This window comes from Hemicordylus capensis, chromosome 1 (assembly GCF_027244095.1).
Source record: "Hemicordylus capensis ecotype Gifberg chromosome 1, rHemCap1.1.pri, whole genome shotgun sequence".
Lineage (NCBI taxonomy): Eukaryota > Metazoa > Chordata > Lepidosauria > Squamata > Cordylidae > Hemicordylus > Hemicordylus capensis.
In genome coordinates, this window is record NC_069657.1 from 52,112,356 (window position 1) to 52,123,406 (window position 11,051).

The following is an 11,051-nucleotide window of genomic DNA, read 5'->3' on the forward strand; positions in this document are numbered from 1 at the left end:
GTTCATCTGGATATTGACTCACCTCAGGTTGGCCTCTGTGATGTCCAAATTATTGGAACCATGATTTCTGGACCCAACTACAGACCTCCAAATGAACCTTTGGTTTGTAGTGAGTTACATTCACCAAACCGAGGTTCCAGAGATCAGACTTGTAAACAGGTTTGGGCAGTTGACCCAAACCTGATTACAGGGAGGAAGTTCCTCCTGCTGCTCAAAATCTATTGGCTGGCATGGCCTTCCTTCCAGGCTTGGGGGAAGCCCACACAGCTAATTCCTGCCCCTTTGCAGTTTCCCAGACTGCAGATTATAATTGTCTAGAAGCATATTGGGGGACTCAGAGGTAAACTGAGGGTCTGTTGGACCCACAGTTACAGATACATCCAAAGGGGAACAGTGAAAGCAAAACAGGAAACAGAATAAACTAGCAAGCAATAATACCGTGAACAAGGATCAGCAACTCACACATCTGAGAGATCAAAAGCCTCCCAAAAAAGATAGATCTATGTAGCATGAAAGGGCCATAACTCAGTGGTAGAGCATCTTCTTTGCACGCAGAAGGTCCCAGGTTCAATCCCTGGCATCTCCTGTTAGATCTGGAAAAGTCTGTTGCCTGGAGAGCCACTGGCAGTCCATGTAGACAATACTGAGCTACATGGACCAATAATCTGACTTCGTATAAGTCAGCTTCCTGTCTTTCAGGATGGTTAAACAAACTCAATCCTAAATAGAGGGCACTACTGGGTTTTAACCAGTTTATAGAAGACAAGCTTTAGTTCTACAGATCAAGATTAGGGATGTGCGGTTCGGTTCGGATCCGGACCGGTTCGTCCGAACCGGTCCGAATCCGGCGGCTCGATCCCGGACTGAATCGGGCCCTTCCGGGGACCGAGCCGGACCGAATTCGAGCCGGTTCGGTACCGAACCGGCTCAGGTTTCCCGAACCGGTTCGGGAATGAAATTGAGTCTCCGGAGTGTCTCTTTAAAGTTCCAAGTGTGTCCTCCATTTTGTGTCTCCTTCCCGAAACTTTTGCTCCTCCTTGCATCCATTTTGTGATGCTATTTCCAGGCATTGTATTGGCTGCGCTATTGATCCTTGATTGGCCAGAATGAGTCCTTTGGTCTGGTAGGCTGCTTGGCTGTTGCACTGTTGAGAGCTGGCACCCTGTTGGCCGTGGGGGGAGTGCAAAGGTGGGGGCTCCCAAAGGAGGGAATTTCAAACCTATATAAACCCAAGCCTCTTCTCTGGAAACTTCTCTTGGCTGCAGTTGTGGGATCATCTCTGAGACCTGCTTGCCCTTTGCTGGCTGCTCTGGTGTCTCTGTGAGTCCTGACTGTGTCCTGTGTCTCTCTGTGTGTGCTCTGTCTAATCCTTTGTCCACCTGCCCTTTGTGACTCTCTGTGTGTCTCCTCTCTCTGTCTGTCTCTTGTCTGTATACTGTGTGTTACTTCACTTTACTTTCTTCTTAATTTCCCCCAATTTTCCCTGTTCCTTGTCTGTCTGCTTTTCTCCCCCCCTCCCCCCCCTTTCCCTTCTCATCCTTTGGGCCTACCCTCCCCCTCCCCCACTCCCACCCACTGCATCCTCATTGCTTTAAATCTTCTTCCATTAATTATTGCTCTTTGTCCTGCCTTGTTTTTGTCCAACTTTTTGATTTTCACATTGCATTCCATTGGTTTCATTTATATATTGCTTGCTGGTTTTGCTTAAATTGTACCATTTTGTTTGTTTCTGCTGACTGCTGCTGCCCTGCGAGTTGGTTCCCTGAATCCCTCCCCCCCACCCCCAGAGGATTCTGTTGTTGTTTCTTGTTGTCCCATATAATCAGTTTTGGTTCCCTGCTCCAAACTTGCCCCTCCAAGTCCAACCACACCCCACCCCAACCCCACCCCATCCAGCCTTCTCCCAAGTTTGCTGCTGCCAAACAGAGTCCAGTTTTCTTTGCTTGGTTCCACTTATTCATTTGCTATTATTAATTTGCAGCAATTGTGGTTTCATTGTCTCTGTTCACTTAGTGGCCCCCCTCAGAGTCTGTGTTTGGTTCCCCCTCCCCACACCCACACCCCCAAGTTTTTTCTGCTGGTTATAGTCTTTCTTTTCATTTTTTTTTAAACTTCTGGCTTGTGTTCTCTTGATATATATTGCTTTATATATTTTGCTACCCTCCTCCTCCTCCTCCCCCCCCCTGCCTGCCCCCCCACCCTCCCTCCTCCCAGACCCTAGCCCAGGCCCAGCTCCTCCCCCAACCACCCCATCCAGCCTAATCGCTGCTGCTGCCCGAGTTGTTCCAGTTTCTCCTTTGCTGTTTGTTGTTGCCCCCTCCCCATCCCCCCAACACCCCTCTGCCACACACTAGCCCCCAACCACACACACCCTCTCTGCTCCCCCCACCCCACCTCTTTTTCTCCTTGCCCCTGACTCTCTCCACTCACCCCAGGCCCCCTGCCACACACTAGCCCCCAACCACACACACCCTCTCTGCTCCCCCCACCCCACCTCTTTTCCTCCTTGCCCCTGACTCTCTCCACTTACCCCAGGCCCCCTGCCACACACTAGCCCCAACCACACACACCCTCTCTGCTCCCCCCACACCACCTCTTTTCCTCCTTGCCCCCGACTCTCTCCACTTACCCCAGGCCCCCTGCCACACACTAGCCCCCAACCACACACACCCTCTCTGCTCCCCCCACCCCACCTCTTTTCCTCCTTGCCCCCGACTCTCTCCACTTACCCCAGGCCCCCTGCCACACACTAGCCCCCAACCACACACACCCTCTCTGCTCCCCCCACCCCACCTCTTTTTCTCCTTGCCCCCGACTCTCTCCACTTACCCCAGGCCCCCTGCCACACACTAGCCCCAACCACACACACCCTCTCTGCTCCCCCCACCCCACCTCTTTTCCTCCTTGCCCCCGACTCTCTCCACTTACCCCAGGCCCCCTGCCACACACTAGCCCCAACCACACACACCCTCTCTGCTCCCCCCACCCCACCTCTTTTTCTCCTTGCCCCCGACTCTCTCCACTTACCCCAGGCCCCCTGCCACACACTAGCCCCAACCACACACACCCTCTCTGCTCCCCCCACCCCACCTCTTTTCCTCCTTGCCCCCGACTCTCTCCACTTACCCCAGGCCCCCTACCACACACTAGCCCCAACCACACACACCCTCTCTGCTCCCCCCACCCCACCTCTTTTTCTCCTTGCCCCCGACTCTCTCCACTTACCCCAGGCCCCCTGCCACACACTAGCCCCCAACCACACACACCCTCTCTGCTCCCCCCACCCCACCTCTTTTCCTCCTTGCCCCCGACTCTCTCCACTTACCCCAGGCCCCCTGCCACACACTAGCCCCCAACCACACACACCCTCTCTGCTCCCCCCACCTCTTTGGACCGCTGCTACTGCTGTGTCCTCCCCCCACACCTGAATCCCCCCTCCCTGCTGCGCTGCGCTTCTCCTCTCTCCTCTTTCTCTCTATCATCTCTCTTTCTCCTCTCTCTCTCTTTCTTTTCTCTCTCTCTCCTCTCTTTCTCTTTGTCCCTGCCCCCCCTCTCTTTTCTCTCTCTCTTAGTCTTTTCTCTCTCTGCTCCCCTTCACTTTCCACCTCCTCTCCCACAGCTGCAGCCGCACACAGTAGCCTACCCACCTGGCGGCTGCCATCGGTTTTTTTTTTCTTTTTATAGTTTTTGGTTGATTTTGTCTCTGCTTGGGGGTGAGTTGAGCGACACAAATAGTGTTGTCTCCTCACTTCTGCCCCTCCATCGTTGTTGAACTACCCCGGTTGCCTGTGTGCCTCGTGCGGCCGCCCTGCTGTGTCTCAGCCCAGGGTGGCTGGCTGGCGGCAGCGAATCCGTGACCAGCAGTGAGCGGCAGGAGAAGGACCGGAAGAAGAGGGGTTAGTGCGTGTGCGATTGTGCACCTTTTGTTGCCCCTTTCTCTCCCTAGCTGGCGGTTTTAAATAGGGACACCCCTATTCTGAAATGCATTTGGGTGTGGGGAGGAGGGAGGGAACCTTGGAGAGGAGATGTACTGTTGTAAAACTTGTGTCTTCATGCCCATGCCCAGTAAAGAAATTGCTGCTGTGTGTTGCGTTGCATTGCATGCGTCTTGCAGGTGGTTTTTGAACAGGTGCCTTCCAGAGTGCTTCCTTGCCTCTGGGGCAGTCTGAGTGGGGTCCAGGGTTCTGATGCGATGCTGCCACTACATGCTGGGCCCATGCCATGCCAGAGTGCTTCCTTGCCTCTGGGGCAGTCTGAGTGGGGTCCTGGCTGGGCTCTGATGCTGCCACTACATGCTGGGCCCATGCCATGCCAGAGTGCTTCCTTGCCTCTGGGGCAGTCTGAGTGGGGTCCTGGCTGGGCTCTGATGCTGCCACTACATGCTGGGCCAATACACACGTATGATGATGATCATGATGTTCAATCCATGAGGCTGCCATCAAGTGTTTGCTGCTGCTTGCTTGCCATGGCATTGGGCAGGCAGAGTCACAGAGTGGGTGGGTTCAACCTCTGTGTTGGTGTGACTGGGTTCTGGTTTTGGTTGTGTGCAATTTAGAGTCACTAAATAGGCTGCATTGAGTTTGATGCTCCCCCCACAGGAGCATTACTTGAGAGCCACCCCCCAGAACCCACACTTTGTGTTCCAATTCACTAAATAAGGGTTTCCTCCTTTGATCTGCAGGTTCCCAAGCGTTGACTGCATCCCTCCCCCACCCCCGGTAGGTGCTGTGCCCTCCCCCCATCCACTCTCCCCCCCCCAAAAAGCTAAAAACTTGCCACCCACACCACAACTACTCCACCCAACTGCCCGTGCCACCCTCCCACACCGGGGTTCCACCCTTTAACCCCCTATTTTTCTAAAAAAAAACCCTCCCAGACCCATCTCCCCAATTGGCTTGGTGGTTGACTCCCAAATTCAAAAAGGACACCCTCCCCCTCACTTCGATTGGCTTCCCCCCCCATATCAAAAAGTCTTCCTTTCCCCCCAATTGGCTTCCTTTTTTGAAAACAAACTTCCCCCCCCGCCGCCTCCAAATCAGCTGCCTTTTTTTTGGCCCCTAAGCCCCTCCAAATTATTTTTCTGACCCTGTCTGGCCTTCCTCCTAAAGTCTCCCTCCTTCTGACCTAGCAGCATGTCTGAGCGCCGTGTGGCGGGCAGGGCTCGCTCAAGGCTGGCAGGCAGAGGTGGGAGAGGCCAGGTGCGGGGTGCGCCTGTGGCACGGGGAGGGAGAGGACGCGGGGAGCCTGAGGACACCCCAGTTCTCCCCATTGGAGAATTCTTTGCTCCGGCCCCATCTTTGGTGCGCAGGATTCAGTTCCCCACGCCTGCTGCCGCCAATCGCAGCAGAGGCAGAGGCACCGTTAGGGCTGTGGCGGGTCCCTCCTCGCCGGCGGCACCAGGTGCTGCTGAGCTACCGCCAGTTGTTGAGGTGGAGGAGACTGTGGAGTTGGAAGAGCAGGTAGAGGGCGGTGAGGACCGTGCGGCTGGCAGCGATGCAGCCAGGTTCTCCCTCCCTCTGGGGCCCCTTCCCCCTATCCTTTCGCCGCTCAGTGGGGCCCCCCCTCGTGAAGCCCGACACTCTGGTGGGGAGCGGTCTGGCGAGGTGGTGGAGGAGAGGCCTGCCTCTCCGATGCCAGTTGAGCCGGGCCCTTCCTCCGCTGTGGAGGGCGGAAGGGGCAGGTTGGGTGGCAGCAGTGGGCAGGCAGCGGCGGCCGCCCCCCCCCCCCTAGGACTGCAGCCACCCTGCGAGAAACGGCCTAGGACGGCGCCCAGGGCGCAGGAGGCCAAGGGCAGTGGTGCATGGGTGCATTTTGAGGTCCCTCAAGATGACCCATTCCACGCCCGCTGTGTCCACTGCAGGATGCTTGTCAGCCGTGGAAGGGACCCTGCGCACCTGGGTACGACGCCTATGTGGAGACACCTAGAGCGTCACCACCCAGGTCTCAGGGGACAGGCTGGCAGCGCTAGTGCGCCTTGTGCATCTGCCACTAGGGCGGGCAGCGGCAGTGTGCCAGCCAGCAGGCAGGCTACACTGCCCGTCCAGCGGTGGACGCAGTCCTCGGGCAGCCAGCGTATTGTTCGCGTGGACCATCATCACCTCACCCGCCTCATAGGGGAGATGATTTCCACCGATGACCAGCCGTTTCAGGTGGTCGAGAACAACGGCTTCCGCCGTATTCTCCAATACCTGGCTCCCGAATACGTCATCCCCTCAAGGACGACGTTCAGCCGGAACGTGGTCCCCTCCCTGTACCGCCGGTGCAGGGAGCTCGTGTCGGCCGATCTGCGTGCAGCTCCGGCCGGGACAAGCGTGCATTTCACGACTGACCTCTGGACCAGTGTCAGTGGGATGCACGCTTCTTTCCTGGCCCTCACTGCCCACTGGTGGGGACCGGAGAGTGAGGGGACCTCCGCGGGCGATGCTTCCGGGTCCGGCGCGGCTCCCGCTGCACTACGGCACAGGTGGGCCGTCCTGCACGTGGAGACGATGGACACGAGGCACACCGCGGAGGAGGTGGCGGCCGTACTCGACCGCCAGATAGAGGAGTGGATTGGCGGGTGTCCACACCTCTCCCGCGGCTTCATTGTCACCGACAATGGAGCCAACGTTACCGCCGCTGTCGAGACAGTCATGGACTGTGTGAACATACGGTGTATGGCACACACGCTCCATCTGACCGTCAGGGACGCCCTTGGCCTTAAGGAGCTGAAGGCGTCCCAGGAGAAGGGGGCCCGCCCCATCGCAGCTGCTGTTGCTGCCACGGCCACGCTTGTGGATAAGTCCCGCAAGCTGGCCGCCCACTTCCACCGCAGCGAGAAGTCCAGGAGACTGCTTCGCCAGAAGCAGGATGACCTTGGCCTTCCTCGCCATCTCATCCCTACGGATGTGGAGACGCGGTGGAACTCCACCTTCCTCCTGTTCCAGCGCCTGTTGGAGCAGGAGAGAGCCCTTGTCGCCCTGGCGAGGGACGAGTCCTTGGATGTCTGCAACTTCTCGAACGCAGAGTGGAAGCAGATGTCCGAGGCGGTGTCGGCACTCAGGCCCTTCCAGCTTGCCACGAAGGGCTTGTGTGGCGACACCACTCCCTTGAGCCAGGCGCTGCCCACAGCTGTTGGTCTCGAGAAGCTGATGGGTGGACTCCATATCTCTCTGACCACGCCAGAGGGTCGTGCTCTGGCTGGGAGGCTGAGGTCTGGGGTTGACAAGCGGCTCGTTGATGTGCTGGGAGACAGGGAGGAGTATGTCCTCGCTTGTCTCTGTCACCCAGCCCTCAAGGGCAATGCCGTGAGTGCCGACGACTTGCCCAGGTGGAAGGGCATCCTGGTCGAGAAGGTTAGGGAGGAGGAGGCCGCTAGGGCCCGCAGAGACCAGGGTGTTGGTGGTGGTGCGGGGGCAGCCCTCGCGGCCCAACCCGCACCCAGCAGCAGCATGGGCGGCCAGCCGGCGTCAGCTTCCCCTTCCCCTCCCTCTTCCCAGTCCAGCAGCGCGGCATCCCAGGCGGCGCCATCGCAGCAGCCATTTGCTACCGACTCGAGATCCGCCCAGTGGTTTCAGCGGTTCTGCTATGGCGCCATGCCTGGTATGCGGGAGGCTCGACCTGCCAGGCCCCCCTCCAGTGCTGAGCAATGCGTTGCGCAGTACTTGGAGGAGCCTGTGGAGGGAGACGGCGTGGACTGCGCACAGTTCTGGGCGAGCCGCCGCCAAGTCTGGCCGGACCTGGCGGTGGTGGCTGTGCGCCTCCTCTCCTGCCCCCCAAACAGTGTCCAGAGCGAGCGGGTGTTTTCACGTGCCGGGGACGTGGTGACACCCTCTCGCTCCTGCTTGGACCCTGGTCTGGTGGAGCAGCTGGTCTTCCTTAAGGTGAACCTCCCCCTGTTGGGCTACCCCAAGCTGCAGTTTGAGACGGGCGAGTGATTACCGTGGGTTGCCCCATGGTTGGTCACCTGCCTGGCTCGACCTCTGCTTATCCCTACCCTCCCCCCTTCCACCTCTAGCTGAGCTGACGTGACAGATGCTGAGCCGTGCCAGCCAGTCGCAGCGTGTAGTGTGCCCACACAGAGATGCAGTTGTAGTAGTAGTTGTAGTGCTGCGACTGGCCAGATGTTTACAATGCCCACGCCCACCTAAAAAGAAACCCAATGCTGACCAGCACAGGCCCTTTATCTATCCACCTGTCAGCATTTGGGGACCTGGCGTGGGCACGGCACACCCCCCCAAAGTAGCACAGCCCACGGAGTACTAGACTTAGCGGCAGCGGCGGGTATACATTCAAAAATGCAGTGTAGATATGTAAATACTAGTAAATAAACATGTAAATAATTTTTTCTTTAAAAACCCCATGTCAAAATCAAGCCTCAAAATTATGCAAAAGAAAGAAAAAAAGGTGACAAAGGGAGAACAAAATGATGAATGCCAAATGAATTGATTTTATTGAAAATGTCACCAGAAATCATGTGTGGGGGGCTTGCTTTACATGGAGAAAATGATTGGGTGATTTTTTGAAATGAAACGAATGAATTATTATCATCTTATGTTCATCTTGATTGTGGTCACTGTTGATGTTGGCTGATGGCAAAAAACCCAAAACCATCAGAATAGCAATGAACTGGCTGCCAACACAACATATTGATTGATAACTGTGCAGGGGGGGAATCGGGTCTGTGTGTGTGTGTGTGGTGCAGGCTCAGTCTGTCTCTTCCTGTTGTGTGTCTGTCTGTCTGTCTGTCTGTGTGAATGGATGCCTAGCACTGTCTCTGTGTGTGGATGCTTTCTGTGTGTAGTGTGGTGTGTGTCTGTCTACATGTTTTTTTTCCTCCCCCCCATGCCTCCCTCCATCCTTCCCCTCTCATCCTCTCCCCTTCCTCTTCACCACCTTCCATCCTCCCTCCCTTCCAGCCCACCACCGCCTCACCTGCCCCCAACCCCGGTCTGGCAGATGATGAGAGTCTGGTCTCTCCCACCGAAGCACACACGTGAGCACGTGTGTGCACAAATATGTGGCTGACCAACTCTGAGCCGGACCCTCCCCCCTTCAATCCCCTCTACATCCCTCTCCCCCTCCCCTTTCCTCCCCCCTGCCTCCCTGCCTCCCTCCCTGCCTCCCTCCCCCCTCCTAGCTAGCAGCGCACACATACACACACAAAACACCTGTGGTGGCAAACACCACCAGCACACATGCACTCACACTGGTGCCACCACCACCTCTGCCTTGGGCCTCTGTGTCCTTGAGCAGATATGTGGTGGTGGACCAGAGAAGCATTTCTTTCCAGCAAGGCAAAAGGCATGCACTCACTGCACACACACACACACACACACGAAGAGGTGAAGACGAGAAGAGGCAACTTCTAGGACCAGCAGCAGCAGGTGAGTGTCGTGTAATTGTGTTGCTTCCCAAGGCCACTGCCCATGCTCAATGCTCAGTCTGCTGAAACTAAAGAACTAGCTACAATCACCCTTCCTCACATGCAGCTCAGCTCAGCTCAGCTCAGCTGCACAGCACACTGACTAACTAGACACTACAGCTGGTGGTAGAAAAAACAGAAGTCTAGATTCTAGAAGATGTCCTGGTGGATTTTAAACTTTCAAATCTGTGCTAGGATTGCCTTGCCTCCTCCTCCTCCTCCTGCCTGTAATTGTGCCCTCTCCCCTTGCAGTTGCGCCGTCGTGATGGGTTGGTGATGTGCGTGCGCCGTCTACTTGTTAGCTCTCTCCTCCTCATGTTGGCTGGGCTTGCCAGGCACTGGCTGGCAGCAGCTGTTGGCTGTGTGCTAGGCTCAGGCTGTGGCGCGCGTGACTGGACTGGGAATGTTATTGTAGCGGCAACACTGGTTGTGGTGGTAGCAGTAGTAGCTGTTGTTGTTTCTGGGCTGGTGGCTGCTGGCCTGTGCTGACTCTGCGCACTTGGTCTGGTCTGGTCTGGTCTGGTCATTGGGATGCAGATGTAGGGTGTGTGTGCATCATCCATGGGGAGCATCAGAGCAGAGCAGAGCAGGTTGGCTGGCTTCTGTCTGTCGGGCCTAGTCAGTGGCAGGCACTGAGTGAGGCGGTGGTTTCTTTGGGCATCACGTCACCCATCATGCAGAGCGGCAGGTCTGCTGCTCTGCTGCTCCGCCTCCTGCTTCTTCTCTGTGTGTGCTGCTCTTGTGCTTAGTGTGCTGCTCCGCTGCTGCTGCTGTGCTGGCAGGCAGCACAGCAGTGGCCTTTTTGTTAGATCAGAGAGTGGGTGTTGTCTCTCTGAGTGTCCTCCTCTTACTTGCTTGGATAGGAGTGGTGGTAGTAGGTAGGCATTAAGATGGACTGACTAGGTGTTACGTGTTAGGGCGCCCAGAGAGAGGGGCCAAAAAGATGGGGTGGCAATTGTTGGGTTGCTCCTAGTATTATTGGTGAATTTCTGAAGAAAATTTTTTTTTCCATTGGCTAGAATGGGGGTTCGGGGCTGCCCCAGACCCGCCTCTGTGGGGTGGCAGCACCACCAAAGTGGGTCCGGGGCCATGGCAAAAATGCCCTCAGTCCCTCCCAGCAATCCCCGTAGAGATAGGAGTGATGGTTCTGTTGTTTTTCTGAGGTGTTCTGAGTGAGTGTGGATTCTGTGATAGCAAATGAGAGTGGATTCATGGTGTCTCATTGGAAATCTCATTAGCTATCATAGAATCTACACTCAGAACACCTCAGAAAAACAACAGAACCATCACTCCTATCTCTACGGGGATTGCAGGGAGGGACTGAGGGCATTTTTGCCATGGCCCCGGACCCACTTTGGGGGTGCTGCCACCCCACAGAGGCGGGTCTGGGGCAGCCCCAAACCCCCATTCTAGGCAATGGAAAAAAAATTTTCTTCAAAAATTCACCAATAATACTAGGAGCAACCAATTGCCTTGGGATTTTTGGGGTGGAGGACACCCATGGGTGGCTACCACCCACCCCAGCTTTTTTGCCCCTAAGGGCTCCACATTGTGAGTTATGGGCAAGAATTAATTTTTAAAAAAAAATTGTAAAAAATCAGAGGAAGGTCCAATCGACTTGAAATTTGGGTGGCAGGTAGAACACAAT